This window comes from Neovison vison, chromosome 6, assembly GCF_020171115.1.
Source record: "Neovison vison isolate M4711 chromosome 6, ASM_NN_V1, whole genome shotgun sequence".
Lineage (NCBI taxonomy): Eukaryota > Metazoa > Chordata > Mammalia > Carnivora > Mustelidae > Neogale > Neogale vison.
The window spans coordinates 24,859,593-24,872,148 of NC_058096.1; positions in this window are offsets into that span (position 1 = coordinate 24,859,593).

The window sequence follows — 12,556 nt, forward strand, 5'->3', positions numbered from 1 at the left end:
AAGCCAAGAAATTCATTTCTTGAAGGATTTCTACATCAGGTCAGAAATTCCAATGCAATCTGTAAACAGTTTTGCCATGACTATGATAAGTTTAGTCTTCACTGGGTCATGACATACCTCTTTTCTATATATTGTGATTCTGCTCTTCCCATTTCTTTCCAAAGCATATGATTTCAATTGATACAGGCATTTTGCATTTTCTGCTAATGGGCATCACTCAAATACATGCATGCCTTGAAAACCTAAATGTTTATTTATTTGACATTCAACTAAGTTTTGTTTTTGTTGAAGATATAATGTGTCTACTTACTCTCTCCTGTATTTAATTGCAATAATGCTTCCATTTTAGATAGTTGCTTTTTGACCTTTTAATCTTCTTTTTCCCCATTTTTCTCTCAGCCCCTTCACAACTACTAAGACTATTTATCTTTTCTCAAATTACTGAGCCCAGAAGGAAGTGAAACACTATTATGATAATTTGTCTGCATTTGTTCCATTAAAGAGCACATGAGAGCCTCTAACTACAAACATATTATTTCTGCTTAATACGCTAGGTTGCTCAAAGAAACCTTTATTTACCAATTTCCCATTAGAAGTTGGCTTTGTAAATGAATGTATCTTACGTGGTAGGCAATTTTGCACTTTAGTAAAATAATTGTTGTAATTAAAAAAAGCAACATTTTGACACAAAAAATGTATTGTAGAAACAGGGGTAAACTAGATATTAATATATATTATATTCCTACAAGCCATAAAACACATGTTATAAACTTTAACAATTTATTTTCTCTTCCAGATGCCACCTAATACCCTATATCAAAAATGCTCAACTATCATTATTAAATTTGTTCTATTTTTTCTTTGCTCAGTTGCTTATATATTTAATATTAAGCACTTGAAATTGGATAAAATAAACTTACCCAAGTTGTGCTGTGACCACAGAGACATTGAAATAGGTCTAGTCTGTAGTTTCAAAGTTAAAACTCTTGATGTATTGACAAGTAAAACAGGATGATTGAGTTTGGAGGATTTAAGAGGACATTTGGTTTGTTTTACCTATTTATCTGATTTTTAAATGCTTATATTATGTCTTTCCTGAAAAGCTAACTTTTGGGATTCTCCCTACATGCTTCTTAAATTCTTCAATGACAGTCATATAATCTCAAAAGTTATTCCTGACCCTGTCATTCTAGAAAAGTGCTTCCTCCTTCATGGCCCTAAAATGTTATATCTTGGTCCTATAATGTTATATCTCCTATTCATTTATCCTATTTATACCACCAGCTACATCACTGAAAATTATGCTTAACTATCTAACACATCTGTTTTTAGATTATATATTTATCTATTGCAAGTCATACCTACAGAGCAGGTATTTCTTTTTAGCTGCCCAAGGGGCCTCACCAAAAACATTGCTCCCATCAAATGAACCACAGAATGAGACCAATTTGTCTAGTAATCTATTATCACCAAATAAATGGTCACCAAATTTCAAGGTCTCATCACAGAACATGCTGTTAAAAATTAAAAAAAAAATAAATACAAAAGAAAAAAATATATATATATACAATTTCAATATTTTTATTTTATTTGGCAATACATAAATCCTCTTGTGATCTGGCTTCCACTACCTTTTATTCTCTTCTATAGATTTCATTTCAATTGCACTTCAAACCAATTTCACTTGACTTCAGTTTTCTGTGCCTGTCACTTATCCTATTCCCTGTCCATGCACACATCATTTAGTTTTCTGTTCAAACACTTTATTCTGAGGGGCAACTTTACTGATATCAAGTCTATAACTTGTTTTCCTGTTTTATTTTTCCATTGCTTCTTATAAGTTCATTTTTCAAAATGACTTCTTGCATGTACTTGCTCATGCCCTTGTGGATTTTACATTGCATATTAAACAATCTGGACACTAGAAAAATTGAACCTCAAATTTTCTCTCAAACCCTGAAACATTGCACTTTTGGGGACCCAAATAATTAAGATAAATTGAATGTATCTGCTATTCTTGACGTTTAAAATTTTTTAACTTGTCTATGATTTTCATTTTACTTTTTTTGTAATTTGGAAATTTAGTGAGTAATAAAGATTGTAAAAATATTACCTAATAAGTAATATTTATTAGCATATAATGAAATCCAAAGAAAATAGAAATGTTTAATTTATAATGAATTACATCATTATTCTTTTTAAATCAACACCTTCAAATTAAGTCTAATTGTCATTATTATTGTCACTGAATACCACCTGATATGGAGAAGAAACATTTTTTTGTTTGTACTCAGCCATTTCTCTGTCAACTTCAAAGCTTAAAGAAACATTTTTTCTTTAATTTTCATATCTAAGATTCTGCAATATAAGATTCTGTTCCTTTTAAAATTATTAACCCTTAGGGTGCCTGTGTGGCTCAGTCAATTAAGCATCAGACTCCTGGTTTCAGCTTAGGTCGTGATCTCAGGGGTCATGCTCAGTGCAGAGTCTGCTTGAAGATTCTCTCTTTCTGCCCCTCCCATCCCCTCTTCTCTTTCTCTCTCAAACAAATAAATAAATCTTTAAAAAATAAAATTACAAACTATTAGCATCTATTTAGTGCTACATACTATGTTAAACATACATACAAAAAGTAAAGCCATTTATTTGGAGTCATAATTTGGCTAGAGAAAAAGATGGTTGTGTCAGCTCACCAAAATCAGATAAAAAGCATGATAGCAATTCAGGGAAAGAGAATGTCTTTGCAGGCTTGGTTTGTCAAAGAGTTCTGTTCTATTTTATCATTTTACATTTCTTTCTGTTCAATTTATTTTAGTTTACAAGCATTTATTCAATGCTATCCTCTGCTTTTTATGCCATGTAGGGGAAATCATGAGAAATATCAAATGAATAAAATGTAAATCATTTCCTCATGAATCTTGCTAGGTTTCCATTTTTGACTGGAATATAAAGAAGATACTATATACACAACATAGTAAACATAGAAGCAAAGTGTAGTAGCAATGCTGGAGAGTATAACTCAATTATGATTAGGGATCAAAGAAGTCTCATGTAAGAAATAGCACTTGAATAGCACTTAGTAATGTGTAAGAATTCAACGACCATAATTTAAGGGACAATTGTTGTAAACAGGAGAAATAGTAAGCAAAAATGTGAAGAGTGCTAGGTATTGAGTGGCTAAAATTTCTATTTTGGTGTCATATTGTAAGAATGCACTTGAAAGGATTGGTTGGTAACAGGTGATAAAAAAAAATACCATTCTGACTGTCAACTTTTGGAAATAAATAATGGTCAAATGTTATTAAGCAGCAAAGTTATCTGTCCTCACTCTCTTGAGATTGTTTTAAGAGGGTTCAGAAGAGTTTAGGGAAATATATGTATTTTTTTCAATTATTTATTCAATATTTTTCATATAAAATCCGAACAATAGTACAAATTCCTGACAACTTGGAAATTATATTTCAATGGAAAGTGTAAAACAAATTATATAAATTGCATAATATAATACATTATAATTTTGAAAGATAACATAGTATTTGAGATTAGCAAAGAGAGTAACAGGTATATAAGTTCTATGAAGAAAAACAAGTGAAAGTAGGTTGAAAGAGCAGGGAGTCTTGCATGGGGATTCGTGATAGTTACATTCAATAGAGAAGTGTTCTCTGAAGAAAAGACATTTGAGCAGATGCATAAATGAAATATGGGAATGGCCATGACTCTGGAATGAGATTCTTTTTGGCACTGGCAGAGCAGAACCATTACTCTGAGAACAGAGTGGGATTGTGAGTGTCAAGAAGACCAATGAGGGCGCCTGGGTGGCTCAGTGGGTTAAGCCGCTGCCTTCGGCTCAGGTCATGATCTCGGGGTCCTGGGATCGAGTCCCGCATCGGGCTCTCTGCTCAGCAGGGAGCCTGCTTCCTCCTCCTTCTCTCTCTACCTGCCTCTCTGCCTACTTGTGATCTCTCTCTGTCAAATAAATAAATAAAATCTTTAAAAAAAAAAAAAAAGAAGACCAATGAGCTCAGAGTGGGCACAGAAATCTACCTTCAGAGATGTGCAGAAGGCAATGAGGTTGGTGAGGGAGCCAGAGGTCACATAGGACCTTGTAGCTATGAAAGAACAATTGGGTTCATTCTGTCTGGGATAGGAAGACTTTGAGAGTTGTAAGCAAGGAACTAACATGATTTTATTTTCAAAATATTGCTTTATTTTTTAGGTGGATAATTTACTCTAGAGGGACAAGAGGAGGCAGTAGACTGGAAGTAGAAATAACTGGTGGAGTATTAAAGTAAATCAAGAAAGATAAAAAGCATTTAGTTTAAGGTGGTAATAATAGAAACTGGTTGCATTTGGGATTCTTAAGTTTGTTAAAAATTGAATGGGAATAAAATAATAATATGTTATTTGACAAAAATGTAACATAAAGGTAGTGGAAGGAAGTGAAAATAAGTGGTCAGTTATGAAAGTCTCTTTCAACATAAAATAAAAAGAGTTTGGCGTTAGATTTCTGAGGTGTATCAGAAAAGGGTTCACAATTTCTCTAAGATTTTAAGACCAGATGACTGAAAAAATGACAGAGATATTAGCCAACAGAATGAATTGTATTAAACAACAACAACAAGTTTTGTAGGAAAACAGCTGGGCACAGCTGAGGATGTGTAGAGGGAAGGTTGTGAAGATGATTAACACATAATTGTAAATTTGGGTCTGAGGATCAGGGTGTAGCAGATTATGACCTGTACTTCAGTAACTTATAAATATTGATAAAAATCTAACTCAACAAGTTGGAAAAGAAAAGGAACCAAACATGCATTTAAAAATATCAAGAAGAGGTGCCTCATTAGCACAGTAGGTAGCGCTTCAGTCTCATAAAAATATCAAGAGGAAGGATACTTCTGTGGCTCAGTCTATTAAGCTTCTGCCTTTGGCTCAGGTCATGATTCCAGGTCCTGGTATCAAGTCCCACATTTGACTTCTTGCCCAGCAGGGAACCTGTTTATCCCTCTGCCTGCCACTCCCCCTGCTTGTGTGCTCTCTCTCTCTCTGATAAATAAATAAATAAAATCTTCAAAAAAAAAAAAAAGGAAGTCAAGAGGAGACAGTTACATCAGAATATGACAGAATAATATGTCCCTATATTCTTCCCCCAACAGAAACACTGACTTCATTTTAATAAAGAATGTCTTTATGTCAGTTCTAAATTCAGGAGAGAGATTACAATAACAGTGGAACACAGAAACAAGAAAAAATTCATTACAAAAAGTGGAAATATAAGTCCACTTTACCTGCATCATCCATCTTCCAACCAGGCACAGCAAGGCTGAAAGAGATTCCCATGTACCATGAATTTTCCTCTGAAGAAAGGAGAGACATGGCCCACCTATTGATCAAGTTACCAGGCCTGCTATCCTGGGAACCACTGCATCAGATTCATCTGTGGCCCCAGTCTAATGTAAAAAGTTTCCATGCAAATGGTAACCAAGAGAGAGCAGAGTATTTATATTTATATCTGACAAAATACATGTTAAGTCAAAAACAGTCACAACAGACAAATAAGGTCTTTACAAATAATAAAATAGTTGATTCAGCAGAAAAATATAACAATTATGAATGTATATGTTCTCAACACCAAAGAATCTAAATATATAAAGCAAACATTGACAAATCTGAAAAGAGAAAAACAATACAATAATAGATTTCAATACCAAAATTTCAAAAATGTATGGATGATCCAGATAGAAAATCAATAAAGAAAAAGCAAACTTGAGTGATGTGATGGACCGAAAGGACCTAACAGACATACAAAACATTCTACCTAATAGCAGCAGAATACACATTCTCCAGTGCACACAGAACAGTCTACACATTCTAGGTCACAAAATAATACATAATAAATTTAGGAAGACTAAAATCATCCCAAGTATCTTTTTCAAACAAAATGGAATAAAACTAAAAATCAATAACAAAAGTAAAACAGGAGACCTCACAAATATATGGAAGTCAAATAACACACTCATGAACAACATTGGGCCAAAGAAGAAATCAAAGGAGAAATTAGAAAATATTATAAGACAAACAAAAACAATATACAACATATACCACAACTAATAGTATACAGCAAAATCATAACTAAGGTTTATAGCAATAAACACCTATGTTAAAAAAAAAAAGGAAAAAAGATCTCAAATAACCTCACTTTATAACTGAAAGAACTATTTTAGAAAAAGCTTAACCCAAAGTTAACAAAAGGAAGAAACTACTAAAGATCAGAGCAAAAATAAATGAAAATAGAGAATAGAAAAACAGAAAAAAAAAAAAATCAATGGAGTATTATGCCTCCATCAGAAGAGATTTGGGACGCCTGGGTGGCTCAGTTGGTTGGACGACTGCCTTCGGCTCAGGGCGTGATCCTGGAGTCCCGGGATCGAGTCCCACATCAGGCTCCCAGCTCCATGGGGAGTCTGATTTGCTCTCTGACCTTCTTCTCGCTCATGCTCTCTCTCACTGTCTCTCTCTCTCAAATAAATAAATAAAATCTTTAAAAAAAAAAAAAAAGAAGAGATGAATACCCAACTGTTGTATCAACATGGACAGGACTGGAAGAGATTATGCTGAGTGAAATAAGTCAAGCAGAGAGAGTCAATTATCATATGGTTTCACTTAGTTGTGGAGCATGAGGAATAACACAGAAGACATTGGGGGGTGAAGAGGAAAAGTGACCTGAGGGAAATTGGAGGAGGAGACAAACCATGATAGACTGTGGACGGTGATAAACAACCTGAGGGTTTTGGAGGGGAGTGGGTGGGGGTTGGGTGAGCCTGGTGGTGGGTATTATGGAGGGAATGTATTGCATGGAGCGCTGGGTGTGGTGCATAAACAATGAATTCTGGAACACTGAAAAGAAATAAAATAAAATGAAAAAAATGATTAAAGAGTCATAAGACAACTTTAAAAAAAAATCAATGCACTAAGAATTGGTTTCCTGAAAAGATAAACAAAATTGGAAAATTTTAACTAGACTACCCAAAAAAACAGAGCAAAAACTCAGTTAAGTGAAATCAGAAATGAAAGAGGAGGGCACCTGGCTTGCTCAGTCAGTTAAGCACCTGCCTTCAGCTCAGGTCATGATCCCAGGGTCCTGGGATTAAGCCTCACATCCAGCTTCCTGCTCAGCAGAGAGCCTGCTTCTTCCTCTCCCTCTGCCTGCCACTCCACCCACTTGTACTCTCTATCTCTCTGCCAAATAAATAAAATCTTTTTAAAAAAATGAAATGAGGGCTCCTGGGTGGCTCAATGGATTAAGCCGCTGCCTTCGGCTCAGGTCATGATCTCAGGGTCGTGGGATTGAGTCCCACATCGGGCTCTCTGCTCAGCAAGGAGCCTGCTTCCCTTCCTCTCTCTCTGCCTGCCTCTCTGCCTACTTGTGATCTCTCTCTGTCAAATAAATAAGTAAAATCTTTTAAAAAAAAATGAAATGAAAGAGGGGACATTACAACTGATGGCAAAGAAAAAAAAAAGCACATAAGAGACTAATATGAAAAATTATATGCCAACAAGTTGGACAACCTAAAAGAAATGAATAAATTACTAAGAACATACAAAGAAGACTAAGAAGAAATAGAAAACCTGACAGAAAAATAATGGATAGTGTGATTAAATATGTAATATAAAACCACCTAACAAAGGAAAGTTCAGGACCATGATGACTTCATTGATGAATTTTATCAAACATTGAAAGAAGAATTAATATAAATCCTCATTAAACTATTCCTAAAGACAGATGAGGAGGGAGCATTTCCACATTCATGAAGCCAGTATCACCCTGATACCAACAACATACAATAATGTCATAATAAAAGAAAACTATAGGTCAATATCCACATGAACATGGGTGTAGCAATCTTCAACAAAATATTAACAAACCAAATCGCACAGCATATTAAAAAGATCATACACCATAATAAACTGGGATAATTCAATATCTGTAAAGCAATTAAGGTGATACATCACATTAGCAAAATAAAGGGTAAAATCATATAATTATCTCAATAGATATCCCCCCCAAAAAATCACAAAATTTAGCACTCATTCACAATGAAAATTGTCAACAAATTAGGTGTAAAGGAACTTATCTCAACATAATAAAGGCTGTATATGACAAGTCCACAGATAAGATCACACTCAATAATGAAAAATTGAAAGCTTTTCCTTTAATATCTGGAATAAGGCAAAGATACCAACATTCCACCTTTTTATTAAATAATGCTAGGTATCTTATCCAGAGCAACTAGGCAAGAAAAAGAAATAAAAGAGATACATATTGGAAAGGAAGTAGAACTATCTTGGTGGATGAGGTGAGAATATATGTAGAAAACCCTAAAGACTACCCAAAAAACTGCTATGATTAATATATTCAGTTAAAGTTGAAGGATACAAATCAATATACAAAAATCAGTGGAGTTTCTACATGCAAAGAACTATTAAATTAAGAAAATAATCACATTCACCATAACATACAAACAAATAAACTATTTAGGAACAAACAGCCAGGGAGGTAAAAATTTGTACACTAAAAACTATAAAACACAGTTAAAAGTAATTGGCAAACAAATAGAAATAGAAAGAAATCCCTTAAGCCCATTAGGATAGCTTTTTTTTCTTTTAAAGGTTTTATTTATTTATTAGACACAGAGAGAGAGATCACAAGTAGACAGAGAGGGGGAAGCAGGGACCCTGCTGAGCAGAGAGCCTGATGCAGGACTCGATCCCAGGATCCTGAGATCATGACCTGAACGGAAGGCAGAGGCTCAACCCACTGAGTCGCTTAGGAGCCCCTAGGATAGCTTTTAATAAGTAAATGAATGAGTGAATGAATAATTTAAGATGATAATTAATCAATCAATAATTTAGAAAAGAGAAGATCTTCAAACTGTTTTTCACAGTAATTGCACCAATTTACAATCCTACCAAGAGTACAGTGTTTCCTTTTCTCCACATCCATTCCAACACTTTATTTCTTGTCTTTTTGACACTAGTCTTTCTGATTGGTGTAAGGTCATATATCATTTTGGTTTTGATTTGCATTTCCTTGATGATTAGTGATGTTAAGTTTCTTCTCATGTGTCATGGGTCTACTGGCCATTTGTATTTCTTTGGAAAATTGTCTATTTAGGTCCTCTATCCATTTTTAATAAGATAATTTTTGTTGTTCTTGATTCATATAAAGTTCTTTACATATTTTTTATCCAGTAGTCCCACTACTGGATATTTACCTTAAAAGAAAGAAAACTCTAATTTAAAAAGATATATGAACTCCTATGTTCACTGCAGCATCATTTACAACATCCAAGATATGGAAGCAAGCTATGTGTCTGATAAATGATTAGATAAAGAAGAATGGGTAAAAGAAGACTCTGTGTGTGTGTGTGTGTGTGTGTGTGTGTGTGTAATATTAGTCAGCATAAAAAAGAACAAGATCTTGCCACTTGTAGCAACATGGATGGACCTAGAAGATCGCGTGTTAAGTGAAAGAAGTCAGGCAGAGCAAGACAGTTACTACATGATTTCACTTACATGTGAAATCTAAAGACAAAACAAGTGAACAAACAGAGACAGACTCAAATAAACAGAGAGAAAACTGATAGTTGCCAAAAGGGAGAAGATGGGCAAAATAGATAAAGGTGATGAAGAGGTACAAACTTCCACTTATAAAATAAATAAGTCATGGGATTCCTGGGTGGCTCAGTGGGTTAAGCCTCTGCCTTCAGTCTAAGTCATGATCTCAGGGTCTTGGATCAAGCCCCACATCAGGCTCTCTACTCAGCAGGGACCCTGCTTCCACCCCCTCTCTTTCTCTCTCAGCCTGCCTCTCTGCCTACTTGTGAGCTCTCTGTCAAATAAATAAATAAAATCCTTTTTTTAAAATTAATAAATAAGTCATGAAGATGAAAAGTACAGCATAGGGAATATAGTCAATAATATCATAATAACCTGGTACAGTGACAGATGGTAACTACACTATCATGATGAGCATTGCATAATGTCAAATCACTATGTTGTGCACCTGAAACTAATATAACATTGTATGTCAACTAAACATCAATGATAAAACAATTTTAAAAGATAACAAGTATTGTTGAAGTGTAGAGAAAAGAGAGTCCTGGGTACTCTTGTTGGGAATATAAGTTGGTACATTCACTATGGAAAACAGTATAAAGCCTTCCCCATTTTTTTTAAATGACTGCCATATGATCCAGGAAACCCATTTCTTGTTATATATGCAAAATAACTGAAATCAGGATCTTGAAGAGCTAGCCACATTCCCTTGTTCATTCTATATATTACACACACACACACACACACACACACATATAATATATAATTCTATAATAGTAACACTATTCACAATAGTCACGACATGGAAGCAATAATAATAATAATAAATGTGCATCAGTGAATGAATGGATAAGGAAAATGTGATTTTATATATATATACACATATATATATGTGCGCAATAAAATATATTATTCAGTCAAAAAAAAAAAAAAAGAAATCCTACCATTTGTGACAACATGGGTGAACCTGGAGACCACTGGGCTTATAAAATAAGCCAGATACAGAAGGACAAATATTACATGAATCCACTATATACGGAACTTAAACTAGTTGAACTCATAGGACCAGAAATTAGAGTGATGTTGCCAGGAGCTATAGGGCTATGGGGAGATGGAAATGCAGAGGTATCAGTCAAAGAGTAAAAAGTTTCAGTTATGCAAGATGAATGATTCTTAGAGACCTAATATTAAACATAATGACTATAATTAATAAACCATATTATTATTCTTAAAAAATTTGCTCTGAGGGTAGATCTTAGAATAATAACAATAGTAATAATTAAAGAGGACAGGAGGAAACTTTTATAGGTGATGGATATGTTATGGCATAGATTGTGTGGATGGTCTCATGGATGTGCAGTTGACCATTGATCAATGCTGGGGTTCAGGTGCCAACCACTCCCATAGTCAAAAATCTACAAGTAACTTTAGACTCCCCATAACCTTAGTACTAATAGCCTACTGTTGATAGGAAGGAAGCCTTACTGATAACATAGTTGATTAACACATATTTTATATGCTATCTGTATTCTCATAATAAAGCAACTTAGAGGATAAAAAATTAAGAAAATTATTAGGAAGAAAAAGTACATTTACATTACAATATTACATTTTAAAAATCCACTTATAAGTGTGCCTGCATAGTCCAAACCCATGTTCAAGTATCAGCTGTATACTTATTTCCAAAATCATCAGATTGTATGCCATAAATATATACATCATTTTTTATGCCAATAATATTTTAGGAAAGTGGCTTAATAAAAAAGAGGAACAGGAGCTGATCCAAAAGAATATGTTGGACTATTCTTTAATAGAACCAAGAAGTATAATTCTATTTAAGAAACTGTGAGAAATCTTTGGGGGAAGGAACTATAACAAAGAAATTATTGGAGTTCAATGTCCATTTCTTTATAGTAATAGATTACCTCAGAATGTGGGAAATTTTCCACTTATTTCATTGGGTTAAATTTGAGAAATGATGGCTTCTGAGAATGTTCCTAACTGATCTGTGAATATATCACACAAAAGAGCTTTAGACAATTGACTATCTTCTTGTTCTTCAAATGTTTCTCCTTTGAATATCATTCCCTTTTGATATACTAACTGATCACAGAAAAGACATTGGAGCATCTGATCTAGTGATATAACTTAAAAGTGGGCAGAAAGATTAGTAATGGTTGAGTGTAGCAGCAATTACTTACACAGAGCAGATTTCCATATTTTTTAAGCTTTACTGAGGTATAATTGACATATATAATTGTAATATATTTAAAGTGTACAACATGGTGATTTGACATATGTATAAATTTTTAAAGGATTTTTCCCGTTTATTTAATTAACACACCATCACATCATATATTTATCCCCCTCTTTGTTGGTAAGAACATTTAAGTTCTATTCTTAGCAATTTTGTATTATGCAATACTGTGTTATCAACTATAGTCACCATCTGACACATTACTCAAACCTTATTTATCATATAACTGGATGTTTATACTCTTTTACCAATATTCCCTATTTCTCCCACATCACTAATCGTCAGAAAAATGTAAAAACCAAGAGGAGATATCACATCACATCTGTTTGAAAGGTTATTAACAAAGAGATAAGAAATAAGAAATGCTGGTGAGGATATGGAGAAAAGGGAGTACTATACACTGTTTTTGGAGATGTAAACTGGTTCAGACACTATGAAAAATGGTATGGAGTTCCCTCATAAATTAAAAATAGAACTAGGATACCATCTAGCAATTCTACCTCTGGGTATGTGTTCAAAGGAAAGAAATAATTGTCTTAAGGAGATGCCTGTACTTCTGTATTCAGTTTAGCATTATGTATAATAGCCAAGGTATGGAAATCACTTGTGTCCATCAATGGATAAATGGATCAAGAATATTATACAGCCACATAAAAGGATATCCTGTCATTAAGAGCATGGAGG